At 40.0% G+C, this 15,848-nt stretch overlaps 1 protein-coding gene across 3 annotated transcripts in view; it reads left to right on the top strand.

The window, feature by feature from the left end:
- The window catches only part of LOC137244372 (uncharacterized), a 445,511-nt gene that overhangs the window by 83,179 nt on the left and 346,484 nt on the right, over positions 1-15,848 (top strand). The window contains exon 1 of one of the 3 annotated variants that reach the window (XM_067773301.1): positions 14,551-14,828. The exons of the other annotated variants lie outside the window; for them this stretch is intronic. The gene's annotated coding sequence lies outside the window, so the exon portion shown is untranslated. Of the gene's footprint in view, positions 1-14,550; positions 14,829-15,848 lie in introns of those variants that run through there. 3 annotated transcript variants of the gene reach the window in all.

Here is a 15,848-nt window from a genome sequence, read left to right as displayed (position 1 = left end):
ATCTTTCAGGTCGGATAGGAGGGGGTAACCAAGCAGCTGCGGGCGCATCGGGCGGGAAAAGGAGAAAAGAAAATTCTAGTACTACACCAGCAGAGCCAGCCAGCAACACGGGTGCCATTCCAAAGCCTCCGAAAGAATCCCAATCTACACAGCCTGTGGCAGCCCCACCATCTACCTCGGCCTTTCCGAAACCCATTTCATCCAATAATGGTGAACCCAACCGTCAAGCTAAAGACAAACAATACGATCTGCGCAACGACATAGTGCCGATGGTAATCGAAACGATGGCCGAAGCCAAAAATGCCATCTTGAAAGAAATCCGCGATACCTTACCGGAATTAGGCGCGACGGGTGGAGGTGCACGCACAGGGTTAGAATTGTCGGGGGGGGGGGGGTAACAATAAAAACAATAGGTCAGGTAACCGCAATAAGAAGGAGGCACAACTCCAGTCTTGAATCTCTGGAATCCAGGCGCTCTACGAACAATTTGACCATAAATGAAAAATCAAATTATGTTGCCATGAGTAGAGAAAATAATATTACCATACCCCAAACAGCAGCGTATGCATTTCCGCCACGTAACTATCAGCCACCAATCCGTCAATCCCCAAGTGCCGTTGTAGGTATACCCACAGCTATCTCGGGAGGACATTGTGGACAATCAGAGCCAGAAAACAGGCAATATGGCAGATCAGATCTTAAAGTCGAAAAGAGGGGGATAAGCTATCAAGGACATCGGGATGCAATGTCGGTTGAGGACTTCTTATTTCGTTTGGAGTATTTGAGGGAACATTATGGGTGCTCATGGGCAGACATAATACGCGATTTTCACAAGTTGTTGAGTGGCGAAGCCCGCGAGTGGTATTGGCTATATATCCGGTCTCATGGTAGAGTCGACTGGCCAAGTTTGCAGATGGCTCTTCGACGTCAGTTCGCTTATCAACAGAGAGACTTCGAAATTTTAAGGGAGTTTACGGAGAAAGCAAAGGGCGGGTGAAAGCATAGATGCCTACTTCCATGTTGTTGGCACGCTTCGTTCGCGACTGAGGAATCCAATTCCGGAATATGAAATTGTGCGCTTAGTAAAAGGTAACTTGCGCGAATCTCTTGCCAAGTTGGTATACCCTATGTCAACATATTTCCCGCGTCGCGAACGGCCGCATGCCGATAACTATATGCCACGTCCACAAATCGAGGAGATCTGCGAGTTCGAACACCAAGAGGCGTTCACTCCCGGTGATGAGGGTCAAGTCGCCGTGGAGGAGTTATGTCAGCAGTCTTTGCCAAAACAGGCAATAGGCCGAAGAAACGTATTATGTTGGAACTGCGGAGCCGACGCGAATCTTTTGCTACAAATGCGGGAAGCTTGACGTGATAACCCCGAAATGCCCCTTATGTAACAAAGCGGGAAACGGATCCCGGAGCGCGGTTGTGACGGGGGAATCGCGTGCCACACAAACCTCGTCAAAGTAGATGCGTCGACCAACACATCAACAGACGACGAAAATACATACAACAAGGAAATTTGCATTTTTAAAAATAACACAAAAACTAGAAGTTCACCAAAGGCCGCAAGGGAGAGCACACCATCATATGAGGAGCGATATAGAAAGTACCTCGAAAAGCGAGAAAGAATCTTCGCAGAAAGCATCGTGATGGGTCGCAGAGGAGTTTCACGGAGAATACAAAAAGCAAGGCAACGGTTTCGTCAACGAAAACTTCTACGACAAAAAGTATTGGCCTCCGTCAAAAAATAAGTAAGTCAGACCCGCGTGTCTACGCGGATATAGAAATCATGGGCTTTCAAACACGAGGTTTGCTGTACACTGGCGCATCAGTCAGTATTTTGGGAAGAGGGTGTAGGGAATTCGTTGACAAAATAGGTGTGTCGATAGAAAGATATGTGTCCTCCGTCAAAACAGCTGGCGGCCGGAGGCACAACGTTTTAGGAAAAATTAATACTTTTGCGGGTTCGAATCGAGCTCAAAGCCTAACAATAATTTTTTATCATTATTATTGTTATGATAAATTTTTTCTTAATTGAAAAAATTTTTAAATTAGAATAGAAGAAAGAAAAAATTTAGACAACTGCCAAAGCTCGTTGTATAGATCCATTTCGGGAACTGCTAAATTCCTTCATCGGCAACGTTTAGGCGCCGCTGCTATAACCATTCAGCCATCACAGCGGTTTTTTGTTTGTCTTCATTAATCCTACTTCTATTCTGGTTCGTGCCAATTGATATTCACAACACTGCGACATCTGTTGCAGAATGGCTGTGAAAATTGGACTTGTTTGTTGGCAATGCTGCCATAGTGTCATATTTTATTGACACTTTTTCCCCGTGCTCTGGGATGTATTAACAATTTTTGTTGTTATATCGGCCTACCAAGTCCAATTTTCACAGCCATTCTGCAACAGATGTCGCAGTGTTGTGAATATCAATTGGCACGAACCAGAATAGAAGTAGGATTAATGAAGACAAACAAAAAACCGCTGTGATGGCTGAATGGTTATAGCAGCGGCGCCTAAACGTTGCCGATGAAGGAATTTAGCAGTTCCCGAAATGGATCTATACAACGAGCTTTGGCAGTTGTCTAAATTTTTTCTTTCTTCTATTCTAATTTAAAAATTTTTTCAATTAAGAAAAAATTTATCATAACAATAATAATGATAAAAAATTATTGTTAGGCCTTGAGCTCGATTCGAACCCGCTATCTTAAAATCAGTAGGCCGATATAACAACAAAAATTAATACTTTTGCATAATTTAACCAATTAGAACAAAAAGTTACATTCTTTTTATGCCCGTACCTAGAGCAAAATATCTACCTGGGAATAGATTTTTGGCGTACTTTTCAGTTAGCGCCGGAAGTGGTGGCTGTAGATGAAATTGATTTAAATAAATAAGAAACCATTTCAGAGGAAGACAATAATGAACGGCGCGTTTTACATAGCCTAACAACGGAACAGAAACAGCGTTTAGAAGAAGTTGTTAGCGGTTTCAGAACTTTTGAGAAACACGGGTTAGGACGTACCAATTTAGAGAAACATACAATTAAGATGGTTGATGAAGCGGTACCCGTAAAAGAGCGGCATTATCCTCTGTCACGGCCAATGAGGAGGTGGACAAAATGTTAGAGTTGGGGGTGATAGAAGAAAGTGACAGCGCTTGGAGTAACAGAACGACAGTTGTGCGCAAACCGGGCAAGAATCGATTTTGCTTGGATGCACGTAAACTAAACGCCGTAACCGTGAACGATGCGTACCCCTTACAAAATATCGAGGGCATCATTAGTCGTATCGACGACACCCACTTTATAAGCAGTGTCGACTTAAAATTTGCATTCTGGCAAATTGAGTTAGACGACAGTAGCAAGCCATATACCGCCTTTACAGTGCCCGGTCGTCCTCTCTACCAATTTGTCACCATGCCATTCGGGTTATGTAACGCCGCCCAAAGGTTATGCCGACTCATGGACCGTGTTATACCACAAAAGCTAACATCTAATGTTTTCATTTATTTGGATGATTTACTAATCATCGCGCCAGATTTCGACTCGCATTTGCGAATCTTAAAAGAAGTCGCCACTTGCCTAAAAGACGCAAATTTAACAATTGGATTGAGCAAGTCTTAAGTTTTGTTTTAGGGAGTTACCTTATCTTGGCTTCATAGTAGGAGGAGGGATGTTGAAAACAGACCCGGAAAAGATAAAGGCCATACAAAATATCCGTGTTCCGAAAACAGTCAAACAAGCTCGTAGTTTTCTAGGCACTGCCGGATGGTATAGGTGGTTTGTAAAAGATTTCGCCACCATGGCAGCGCCGCTAACCGACTCTTTGAAAAAAGGAAGAAAATTTGAGATGTCAGACGAAGCAATAGAAGCATTCAATGGTTTAAATAGAGCCCTCACAAGCGCTCCGGTTCTGAAACATCCAGATTTTCCAAACGATTTTGGGTACAGTGTGATGCATCTGATTATGGTCTAGGTGCTGTTTTATATCAGAAAGAATCTGATGGTGGTGAAAAACCAATCGCGTATTTTTCTCAAAAATTCAATGAATTTCAACGAAAGTACAGCACCACAGAAAAGGAATGTCTTGCAGCAGTAATGGCAGTCAAGAAATTTCGGCCTTATATCGATCTGATGCCATTTACAGTGGTGACAGATCACGCCAGTTTAAAATGGTTGATGTCTTTAAAAGACCAAAATGGCAGATTAGCTAGGTGGTCCCTAAAATTGCAAGCATTTGATTTTGAGATCGAACACCGTAAAGGTTCGGAGAATATTGTCGCCGATACTCTATCACGCTGTATAGAGGAAATAACTAACTCACCAATAGCCAATATAGATACCACTGAGTTTGAATCAGAAGGGTATTTAGAACTAATTAAAATAATCGAAAGCAATAAGGAGCGGCTTCCCGATTTGAAGGTAGAGGATGGGATGGTTTTTAAGAAATTTTTACCAAAGGACATTGAACTTGAGGATAATGAATGGAAGCTTTGGGTCCCTGAAGCACTGACGTCAACTATCAAAGAGAACGCCCAGTGTCCAGATATAGCTGCACATGGGTGTATGGCAAAAACACTACATCGCATACGGAGGCTGTATCACTGGCCCAATATGGTAGTGCAGGTTCAGAACTTCGTGAGGGAATGTCAAACATGCAAGGAATCGAAACCATCTAACGCGATTTTAAAACCGGGGATTGGGAAAGAAGTGGTTACTGTCCGCCCTTTTCAGAAGATGTATATAGATTTTTTGGGGAAGTATCCTAGATCAAAGCGCGGAAATAGTTTTATTTTTATCGTAGGTGATCATTTTTGGAAATTTATTTTTTTGAAAGCGATGCGTGAAGCAACCGCAGGTAATGTGGTTAAGTTTATAACCGAAGAGATTTTTCATAAATTTGGCGTTCCAGAAATCATACATTCAGATAACGGAAAATAATTCGTATCGAAACAATTTTCGGAATTGTTAGAATCATACGGCGTCATACATCTAAAGACGGCCTAATATGCGCCGCAGTCGAATGCTGCGGAACGTGCGAATCAATCGGTACTAGCCGCCATTAGATCATATCTCGAAAATGATCATAGGGACTGGGATTTGTACCTCACTGAAATAGAGTGCTCCCTGCGTAGCGCTTTACATTCGGCCACGGGAGTTTCACCATATTTTGCTCTGTTCGGACAGAACACGTTTACCAATGGTGCAGACTACGCGTTGGCGAAGAAATTGGATTGCCTATCGGACAACGAAGTGTTCATTTTAGATCCTAGCGATAAAATGAGTCTAATGCGCGAGAAAATAAAGGAAAAACTACACGAGTCGTATGAAACAAACGCGGCACGATACAATACAAGAATTCGCGAAACACGATTTACCCCCGGGCAAGAAGTCTACAAACGCATTTTATCCTAAGCGATTTCAAACAGAATATAAACGCGAAATTCTGCCGGAAATTTACGAAATGTCGAGTTACTAAGGCTTTGGGTAATAACATGTACCTACTCGAAACCTTGGCAGGAAAGAGTCTAGGGGCATGGCACGCGAAGGACCTTAAACAATAACCTAATACCAAAGAACCCGAAAATAACTTAATACTAATTAGCTTAATACTAATAACTTAGTGTTAAATAACTTAAAACTACATAGTTTTATACTCAATAACTTAATACTATATTGCCGCTTGGTGAACTGAAAATAACACAAAATGTAATTAACTTTACACAAAGATATTCCATTACTTGCGTGAAAACCACCCCGTCGATGAGGGTCAAGTCGGCGGGGCAGGGAACTGCCAAAGAGCGCTCGGTCCGAAGTTTACCTAGAGTGAATACAAAAGAGAATAGTTCGTATAAACATATTGAAATTTTTTCTTCCCGTAATAGCAAGGCGAATAAATCGCATTAGCATATGCCCGCCTTAGCTCTCGAGGCAGGAGACGTTGTCAGGGGTGGGTGTTCCCCGCGTTGGGCGTCCCTTGTCCCGCTCGGGGGATGTTAGAGGGTATAAAAGGGCCTAAAGCCGGAGGCCGCTCTCAAGGGTGTCTCCGAAGTTCACCTGAAAAAGACAAGAAAAGTACCCTAAAGTAAAAGTTCTTATAGGCAGGGTATAATTTATGTATGCATACTTCCCGTAAACTCAACATTTCAGGGTTCCAACACCTCGCCTCCTACGCCTCCTAGTTTCCGCACTGAAAAAGCAAAAAGAACAAGAAAAAGAATTAAATTAGTTTGGGCATAAAAAGCGAATCCCTTATATAATTGCACAATTTTTTTCTGTTGAGTAAACAAACCCTCAAAAGTGCAACAACCACATGAAAACTTTCCACTTTCACTATAAATATTCTTACTTAAAATTTTCATAGTTCTTACCTCTTATCACCATTCCTGAGGCTTTCGGTCATCGTTGGACACTATTAGCAGTCCACCACTGCTCCAAACTTGTAATTTTTTTTTATATTCCAGGCCCGGGCGCCTGGGGACCATAAGTATGAAGTGTCTCAGCCACTTCAGGCACCGCAACCTAAACTATTTGTATGGCACTGAAGAGCCGCGTTGCTCTTCTTTCATAAAAATAACACTCGCACACTGAAATTATTTAATTTAAACGCGAAATTTATTTTTTTTGTCGCGGACTTTAATTTGCAGTCGATAAAATGTAAACAAACCCAAAATGTCAAAACAGCAAAATTCCCAATATTGGGAAATTTTTAAAAGCTTTTCGGTGAGGGTTGCCGGACCGCAGCGAATGGGATGATGAAGGAAAATAGGATCAGTCCAGGAAAAGGATGGATATAGGGTAAAGAAAGTGCGATTAAGATTGGAAATGAGAACAATAGGAAACGGTATGTAGAACCGGTGTTGCTGTTGGATTCCGCTGGTATATATATATAAGGCATAACTGTGGCAGATGAAAAGAATCATTTTAACTGTGGGCATGTACACATCTATAGTGCGCGGTGAAAATTTTTTTTTTGTAATAACCGGTGTATTGAAAGTCACAAATTGTTTCCCTGTGCGCGTGAGGTCTAGTAAAGACCAAAGTCGGAGTTATAAAACTTTTGTTCGTGCTGTGGGGCGGAATGCCCATAAACCGAAATCAAGCGCTCGTATAATTTAAGTTTTGATACCCGTGCAGCCAGTAAACTGAAGGAAGACCATAAGTTCCTGTTTTTTTAATGGTGGTAAATCATCAGCTTTAAGGTGGTAAGTCAATCTAAACCCAAACCAAGGCTTCACGCCAACCCAATTTTCCAATTTCTTTCAATAAATTTTGCTAAGAATTCTGACCCAGCGCATTGCGTGTACAGGTGCAGATTTCTATGAAAAGTAAATTTCGATTCACTTCCTGTTTTTTTTTTATAAAAGAATGTTTTCCTTATTTTTTTTTTTTTTTTTGAATTTCTCTGTCTAAATTTCCATGTCGGATTCATACATATAGTTGCTTTTGTAGCAACGTAATTTCGAACTCCATACGGCGTGATTGCCAAAATGGCGCTCAGGCACACCATTGTACCTTATGGTAAATTGTACCTTTTTTGTTCCTCTAGCTGGGATACCTTCTCCCATAACAAAAGCTCTGCCGAGCACAGGGAAATTCCTCAAGCCAAGACACCAGTATTCACCAAACCAAAATATAATTTTCACCCATAATTCGTTCAAGAAACATTGCCATAAAACTATTGCGTGCCGGAAACCAAGCGAACAAACGATATTTGGAACCTCAATAATATATGGACCATTAAATGTTTTATGTATATTACGTCTAGTTGTAAGACTTTCATTTCATTTTATTTTTATTTATTTATATAGCGTAAATGTTTAAATATTAATTCGTGGCGGACGCCCACATTTTACTAAAATTTCCAGATATACAACCGTTTTTTTTTTACACAGCGGCTAGAAAGCCCAGCCCCTAGGAGTCCCTTAACCACCAAAGAGAGCTCTTTTAGGTAGGATAGGACCCTGGTAAGGAATATAAAATTTTGTGCTCATATTGAGCGGCTCTGTTTGGTTTTTTTTGCGTTGGCGGGAAGTCCCGAAATGCTTTGCGAAATTAATAATAATCGACACATGTAAAATGGTTTTGTGTAAGCCGAATTTAACAAATTTAAAATTTCCTAGAAATTCCATGCTTTACTGATATATGTAAGAGAAAATTTTTATATGAAATAATTACATATGGCGGAGTCCAACATAAAGTTCGAATTTACAAAGAGTTCAATACTATAATAATACAAGAGAAAATTTTGGTTGACGCAATTACATGTATTTGAGTCAAGCTAATATTTTGTTTTTTTTGTCTTGTTCAACCTTACATGTAAATCATAAATCGAGAGTAAAGTCTAAGGTATTTTTTTTACAAGTTTGTCTAGGCGTTATGTGTATGTATGTTTATATTTACCTATATTTTACTGAATTAAATATGTTACATTGAAATTAGAAAAAAAATTAAACATGGTGTACTAAATTAACAGAGTGGGGAGGGAGAAGATGAACGAAGGGTAGGTGGTTTGGAACGGACTGGAGCAAAGGTAAGATAAGGCGACCTGCATAGCGAATCGAGCGGTCCAAGGAAGGGTGGGCTTCTTGGGTGAGGTGAGAGAGGAAATGATTAATATGATTGTGACATCCGCCCTGCATCAAGGTGGAAAAAGGGTTCAGAACCGCGACTCCATGTACTGAGCTAGCTGGGGCAATTCCACCTTGATCGCGCAAAGGGGCGGATCCACAAATATACGTGTACGTGACAAGATAATTCAAGCTATATATTAAAAAGGCATAAACTTTACCAATTTTTGAATCTATGACATTTATAGTACCTCATTTATTAATATAAACCATAAAATTTAGTTTATATTAAAGCTTTTAGTTATTTTTTAAGTACTTTTTAAATGAATATTGATCCTCTGTGAACTCTGTTCCCCTATTTTTCTTCATTCCACTCCACTTGCCTGTCTTCATCATTGAAACCAGAGCCGGCCACACAACATCTGTTGCAGAATGGCTGTGAAAATTGGACTTGTTTGTTGGCAATGCTGCCATAGTGTCATATTTTATTGACACTTTTTTCCCCGTGCTCTGGGATGTATTAACAATTTTTGTTGTTATATCGGCCTACCAAGTCCAATTTTCACAGCCATTCTGCAACAGATGTCGCAGTGTTGTGAATATCAATTGGCACGAACCAGAATAGAAGTAGGATTAATGAAGACAAACAAAAAACCGCTGTGATGGCTGAATGGTTATAGCAGCGGCGCCTAAACGTTGCCGATGAAGGAATTTAGCAGTTCCCGAAATGGATCAATACAACGAGCTTGGCAGTTGTCTAAATTTTTTCTTTCTTCTATTCTAATTTAAAAATTTTTTCAATTAAGAAAAAATTTATCATAATAATAATGATAAAAAATTATTGTTAGGCCTTGAGCTCGATTCGAACCCGCGATCTTAAAATCAGTAGGCCGATATAACAACAAAAATTGTTAATACATCCCAGAGCACGGGGAAAAAAGTGTCAATAAAACATGACACTATGGCAGCATTGCCAACAAACAAGTCCAATTTTCACAGCCATTCTGCAACAGATGTCGCAGTGTTGTGAATATCAATTGGCACGAACCAGAATAGAAGTAGGATTAATGAAGACAAACAAAAAACCGCTGTGATGGCTGAATGGTTATAGCAGCGGCGCCTAAACGTTGCCGATGAAAGAATTTAGCAGTTCCCGAAATGGATCTATACAACGAGCTTTGGCAGTTGTCTAAATTTTTTCTTTCTTCTATTCTAATTTAAAAATTTTTTCAATTAAGAAAAAATTTATCATAACAATAATAATGATAAAAAATTATTGTTAGGCCTTGAGCTCGATTCGAACCCGCTATCTTAAAATCAGTAGGCCGATATAACAACAAAAATTGTTAATACATCCCAGAGCACGGGGAAAAAAGTGTCAATAAAATATGACACTATGGCAGCATTGCCAACAAACAAGTCCAATTTTCACAGCCATTCTGCAACAGATGTCGCAGTGTTGTGAATATCAATTGGCACGAACCAGAATAGAAGTAGGATTAATGAAGACAAACAAAAAACCGCTGTGATGGCTGAATGGTTATAGCAGCGGCGCCTAAACGTTGCCGATGAAGGAATTTAGCAGTTCCCGAAATGGATCTATACAACGAGCTTTGGCAGTTGTCTAAATTTTTTCTTTCTTCTATTCTAATTTAAAATTTTTTTCAATTAAGAAAAAATTTATCATAACAATAATAATGATAAAAAATTATTGTTAGGCCTTGAGCTCGATTCGAACCCGCGATCTTAAAATCAGTAGGCCGATATAACAACAAAAATTAATACTTTTGCATAATTTAACCAATTAGAACAAAAAGTTACATTCTTTTTATGCCCGTACCTAGAGCAAAATATCTACCTGGGAATAGATTTTTGGCGTACTTTTCAGTTAGCGCCGGAAGTGGTGGCTGTAGATGAAATTGATTTAAATAAATAAGAAACCATTTCAGAGGAAGACAAGAATGAACGGCGCATTTTACATAGCGTAACAACGGAACAGAAACAGCGTTTAGAAGAAGTTGTTAGCGGTTTCAGAACTTTTGAGAAACACGGGTTAGGACGTACCAATTTAGAGAAACATACAATTAAGATGGTTGATGAAGCGGTATCCGTAAAAGAGCGGCATTACCCTCTGTCACGGCCAATGAGGAGGTGGACAAAATGTGAGAGTTGGGGGTGATAGAAGAAAGTGACAGCGCTTGGAGTAACAGAACGACAGTTGTGCGCAAACCGGGCAAGAATCGATTTTGCTTGGATGCACGTAAACTAAACGCCGTAACCGTGAACGATGCGTACCCCTTACAAAATATCGAGGGCATCATTAGTCGTATCGACGACACCCACTTTATAAGCAGTGTCGACTTAAAATTTGCATTCTGGCAAATTGAGTTAGACGACAGTAGCAAGCCATATACCGCCTTTACAGTGCCCGGTCGTCCTCTCTACCAATTTGTCACCATGCCATTCGGGTTATGTAACGCCGCCCAAAGGTTATGCCGACTCATGGACCGTGTTATACCACAAAAGCTAACATCTAATGTTTTCATTTATTTGGATGATTTACTAATCATCGCGCCAGATTTCGACTCGCATTTGCGAATCTTAAAAGAAGTCGCCACTTGCCTAAAAGACGCAAATTTAACAATTGGATTGAGCAAGTCTTAAGTTTTGTTTTAGGGAGTTACCCTATCTTGGCTTCATAGTAGGAGGAGGGATGTTGAAAACAGACCCGGAAAAGATAAAGGCCATACAAAATGTCCGTGTTCCGAAAACAGTCAAACAAGCTCGTAGTTTTCTAGGCACTGCCGGATGGTATAGGTGGTTTATAAAAGATTTCGCCACCATGGCAGCGCCGCTAACCGACTCTTTGAAAAAGGGAAGAAAATTTGAGATGTCAGACGAAGCAATAGAAGCATTCAGTGGTTTAAAGAGAGCCCTCACAAGCGCTCCGGTTCTGAAACATCCAGATTTTCCAAACGATTTTGGGTACAGTGTGATGCATCTGATTATGGTCTAGGTGCTGTTTTATATCAGAAAGAATCTGATGGTGGTGAAAAACCAATCGCGTATTTTTCTCAAAAATTAAATGAATTTCAACGAAAGTACAGCACCACAGAAAAGGAATGTCTTGCAGCAGTAATGGCAGTCAAGAAATTTCGGCCTTATATCGATCTGATGCCATTTACAGTGGTGACAGATCACGCCAGTTTAAAATGGTTGATGTCTTTAAAAGACCAAAATGGCAGATTAGCTAGGTGGTCCCTAAAATTGCAAGCATCTGATTTTGAGATCGAACACCGTAAAGGTTCGGAGAATATTGTCGCCGATACTCTATCACGCTGTATAGAGGAAATAACTAACTCACCAATAGCCAATATAGATACCACTGAGTTTGAATCAGAAGGGTATTTAGAACTAATTAAAATAATCGAAAGCAATAAGGAGCGGCTGCCCGATTTGAAGGTAGAGGATGGGATGGTTTTTAAGAAATTTTTACCAAAGGACATTGAACTTGAGGATAATGAATGGAAGCTTTGGGTCCCTGAAGCACTGAGGTCAACTATCAAAGAGAACGCCCAGTGTCCAGATATAGATGCACATGGGTGTATGGCAAAAACACTACATCGCATACGGAGGCTGTATCACTGGCCCAATATGGTAGTGCAGGTTCGGAACTTCGTGAGGGAATGTCAAACATGCAAGGAATCGAAACCATCTAACGCGATTTTAAAACCGGGGATTGGGAAAGATGTGGTTACTGTCCGCCCTTTTCAGAAGATGTATATAGATTTTTTGGGGAAGTATCCTAGATCAAAGCGCGGAAATAGTTTTATTTTTATCGTAGGTGATCATTTTTCGAAATTTATTTTTTTGAAAGCGATGCGTGAAGCAACCGCAGGTAATGTGGTTAAGTTTATAACCGAAGAGATTTTTCATAAATTTGGCGTTCCAGAAATCATACATTCAGATAACGGAAAATAATTCGTATCGAAACAATTTTCGGAATTGTTAGAATCATACGGCGTCATACATCTAAAGACGGCCTAATATGCGCCGCAGTCGAATGCTGCGGAACGTGCGAATCAATCGGTACTAGCCGCCATTAGATCATATCTCGAAAATGATCATAGGGACTGGGATTTGTACCTCACTGAAATAGAGTGCTCCCTGCGTAGCGCTTTACATTCGGCCACGGGAGTTTCACCATATTTTGCTCTGTTCGGACAGAACACGTTTACCAATGGTGCAGACTACGCGTTGGCGAAGAAATTGGATTGCCTATCGGACAACGAAGTGTTCATTTTAGATCCTAGCGATAAAATGAGTCTAATGCGCGAGAAAATAAAGGAAAAACTACACGAGTCGTATGAAACAAACGCGGCACGATACAATACAAGAATTCGCGAAACACGATTTACCCCGGGGCAAGAAGTCTACAAACGCATTTTATCCTAAGCGATTTCAAACAGAATATAAACGCGAAATTCTGCCGGAAATTTACGAAATGTCGAGTTACTAAGGCTTTGGGTAATAACATGTACCTACTCGAAACCTTGGCAGGAAAGAGTCTAGGGGCATGGCACGCGAAGGACCTTAAACAATAACCAAATACCAAAGAACCCGAAAATAACTTAATACTAATTAGCTTAATTCTAATAACTTAGTGTTAAATAACTTAAAACTACATAATTTTATACTCAATAACTTAATACTATATTGCCGCTTGGTGACCTGAAAATAACACAAAATGTAATTAACTTTACACAAAGATATTCCATTACTTGCGTGAAAACCACCCCGTCGATGAGGGTCAAGTCGGCGGGGCAGGGAATTGCCAAAGAGCGCTCGGTCCGAAGTTTACCTAGAGTGAATACAAAAGAGAATAGTTCGTATAAACATATTGAAATTTTTTCTTCCCGTAATAGCAAGGCGAATAAATCGCATTAGCATATGCCCGCCTTAGCTCTCGAGGCAGGAGACGTTGTCAGGGGTGGGTGTTCCCCGCTTTGGGCGTCCCTTGTCCCGCTCGGGGGATGTTAGAGGGTATAAAAGGGCCTAAAGCCGGAGGCCGCTCTCAAGGGTGTCTCCGAAGTTCACCTGAAAAGGACAAGAAAACTACCCTAAAGTAAAAGTTCTTATAGGCAGGGTATAATTTATGTATGCATACTTCCCGTAATCTCAACATTTCAGGGTTCCAACACCTCGCCTCCTACGCCTCCTAGTTTCCGCACTGAAAAAGCAAAAAGAACAAGGAAAAGAATTAAATTAGTTTGGGCATAAAAAGCGAAATCACTTATATAATTGCACAATTTTTTTCTGTTGAGTAAACAAACCCTCAAAAGTGCAACAACCACATGAAAACTTTCCACTTTCACTATAAATATTCTTACTTAAAATTTTCATAGTTCTTACCTCTTATCACCATTCCTAAGGCTTTCGGTCATCGTTGGACACTATTAGCAGTCCAACACTGCTCCAAACTTGTAATTTTTTTTTATATTCCAGGCCCGGGCGCCTGGGGACCATAAGTATGAAGTGTCTCAGCCACTTCAGGCACCGCAACCTAAACTATTTGTATGGCACTGAAGAGCCGCGTTGCTCTTCTTTCATAAAAATAACACTCGCACACTGAAATTATTTAATTTAAACGCGAAATTTATTTTTTTTGTCGCGGACTTTAATTTGCAGTCGATAAAATGTAAACAAACCCAAAATGTCAAAACAGCAAAATTCCCAATATTGGGAAATTTTTAAAAGCTTTTCGGTGAGGGTTGCCGGACCGCAGCGAATGGGATGATGAAGGAAAATAGGATCAGTCCAGGAAAAGGATGGATATAGGGTAAAGAAAGTGCGATTAAGATTGAAAATGAGAACAATAGGAAACGGTATGTAGAACCGGTGTTGCTGTTGGATTCCGCTGGTATATATATATAAGGCATAACTGTGGCAGATGAAAATAATCATTTTAACTGTGGGCATGTACACATCTATAGTGCGCGGTGAAAATTTTTTTTTTGTAATAACCGGTGTATTGAAAGTCACAAATTGTTTCCCTGTGCGCGTGAGGTCTAGTAAAGACCAAAGTCGGAGTTATAAAACTTTTGTTCGTGCTGTGGGGCGGAATGCCCATAAACCGAAATCAAGCGCTCGTATAATTTAAGTTTTGATACCCGTGCAGCCAGTAAACTGAAGGAAGACCATAAGTTCCCGTTTTTTTTAATGGTGGTAAATCATCAGCTTTAAGATGGTAAGTCAATCTAAACCCAAACCCTGTTTTCTTAGGCCTTTTCAATTGTCTTCTTTTGGCTTCGCGCCTTTTTGGTGATTCACGCCAACCCAATTTTCCAGTTTCTTTCAATAAATTTTGCTAAGAATTCTGACCCAGCGCATTGCGTGTACAGGTGCAGATTTCTATGAAAAGTAAATTTCGATTCACTTCCTGTTTTTTTTTATAAAAGAATGTTTTCCTTATTTTTTTTTTTGAATTTCTCTGTCTAAATTTCCATGTCGGATTCATACATATATTTGCTTTTGTAGCAACGTAATTTCGAACTCCATACGGCGTGATTGCCAAAATGGCGCTCAGGCACACCATTGTACCTTATGGTAAATTGTACCTTTTTTGTTCCCCTAGCTGGGATACCTTCTCCCATAACAAAAGCTCTGCCGAGCACAGGGAAATTCCTCAAGCCAAGACACCAGTATTCACCAAACCAAAATATAATTTTCACCCATAATTCGTTCAAGAAACATTGCCATTAAACTATTGCGTGCCGGAAACCAAGCGAACAAACGATATTTGGAACCTCAATAATATATGGACCATTAAATGTTTTATGTATATTACGTCTAGTTGTAAGACTTTCATTTCATTTTATTTTTATTTATTTATATAGCGTAAATGTTTAAATATTAATTCGTTGCGGACGCCCACATTTTACTAAAATTTCCAGATATACAACCGTTTTTTTTTACACAGCGGCTAGAAAGCCCAGCCCCTAGGAGTCCCTTAACCACCAAAGAGAGCTCTTTTAGGTAGGATAGGACCCTGGTAAGGAATATAAAAGTTTGTGCTCATATTGAGCGGCTCTGTTTGGTTTTTTTTTGCGTTGGCGGGAAGTCCCGAAATGCTTTGCGAAATTAATAATAATCGACACATGTAAAATGGTTTTGTGTAAGCCGAATTTGGCAAATTTAAAATTTCCTAGAAATTCCATGCTTTACTGATATATGTAAGAGAAAATTTTTATATGAAATAATTACATAT

Source organism: Eurosta solidaginis, chromosome 3 (assembly GCF_040869045.1).
Source record: "Eurosta solidaginis isolate ZX-2024a chromosome 3, ASM4086904v1, whole genome shotgun sequence".
Lineage (NCBI taxonomy): Eukaryota > Metazoa > Arthropoda > Insecta > Diptera > Tephritidae > Eurosta > Eurosta solidaginis.
The sequence above is the reverse complement of the archived record's forward strand: the minus strand, read 5'-3'. Positions and strand labels throughout refer to the sequence as shown.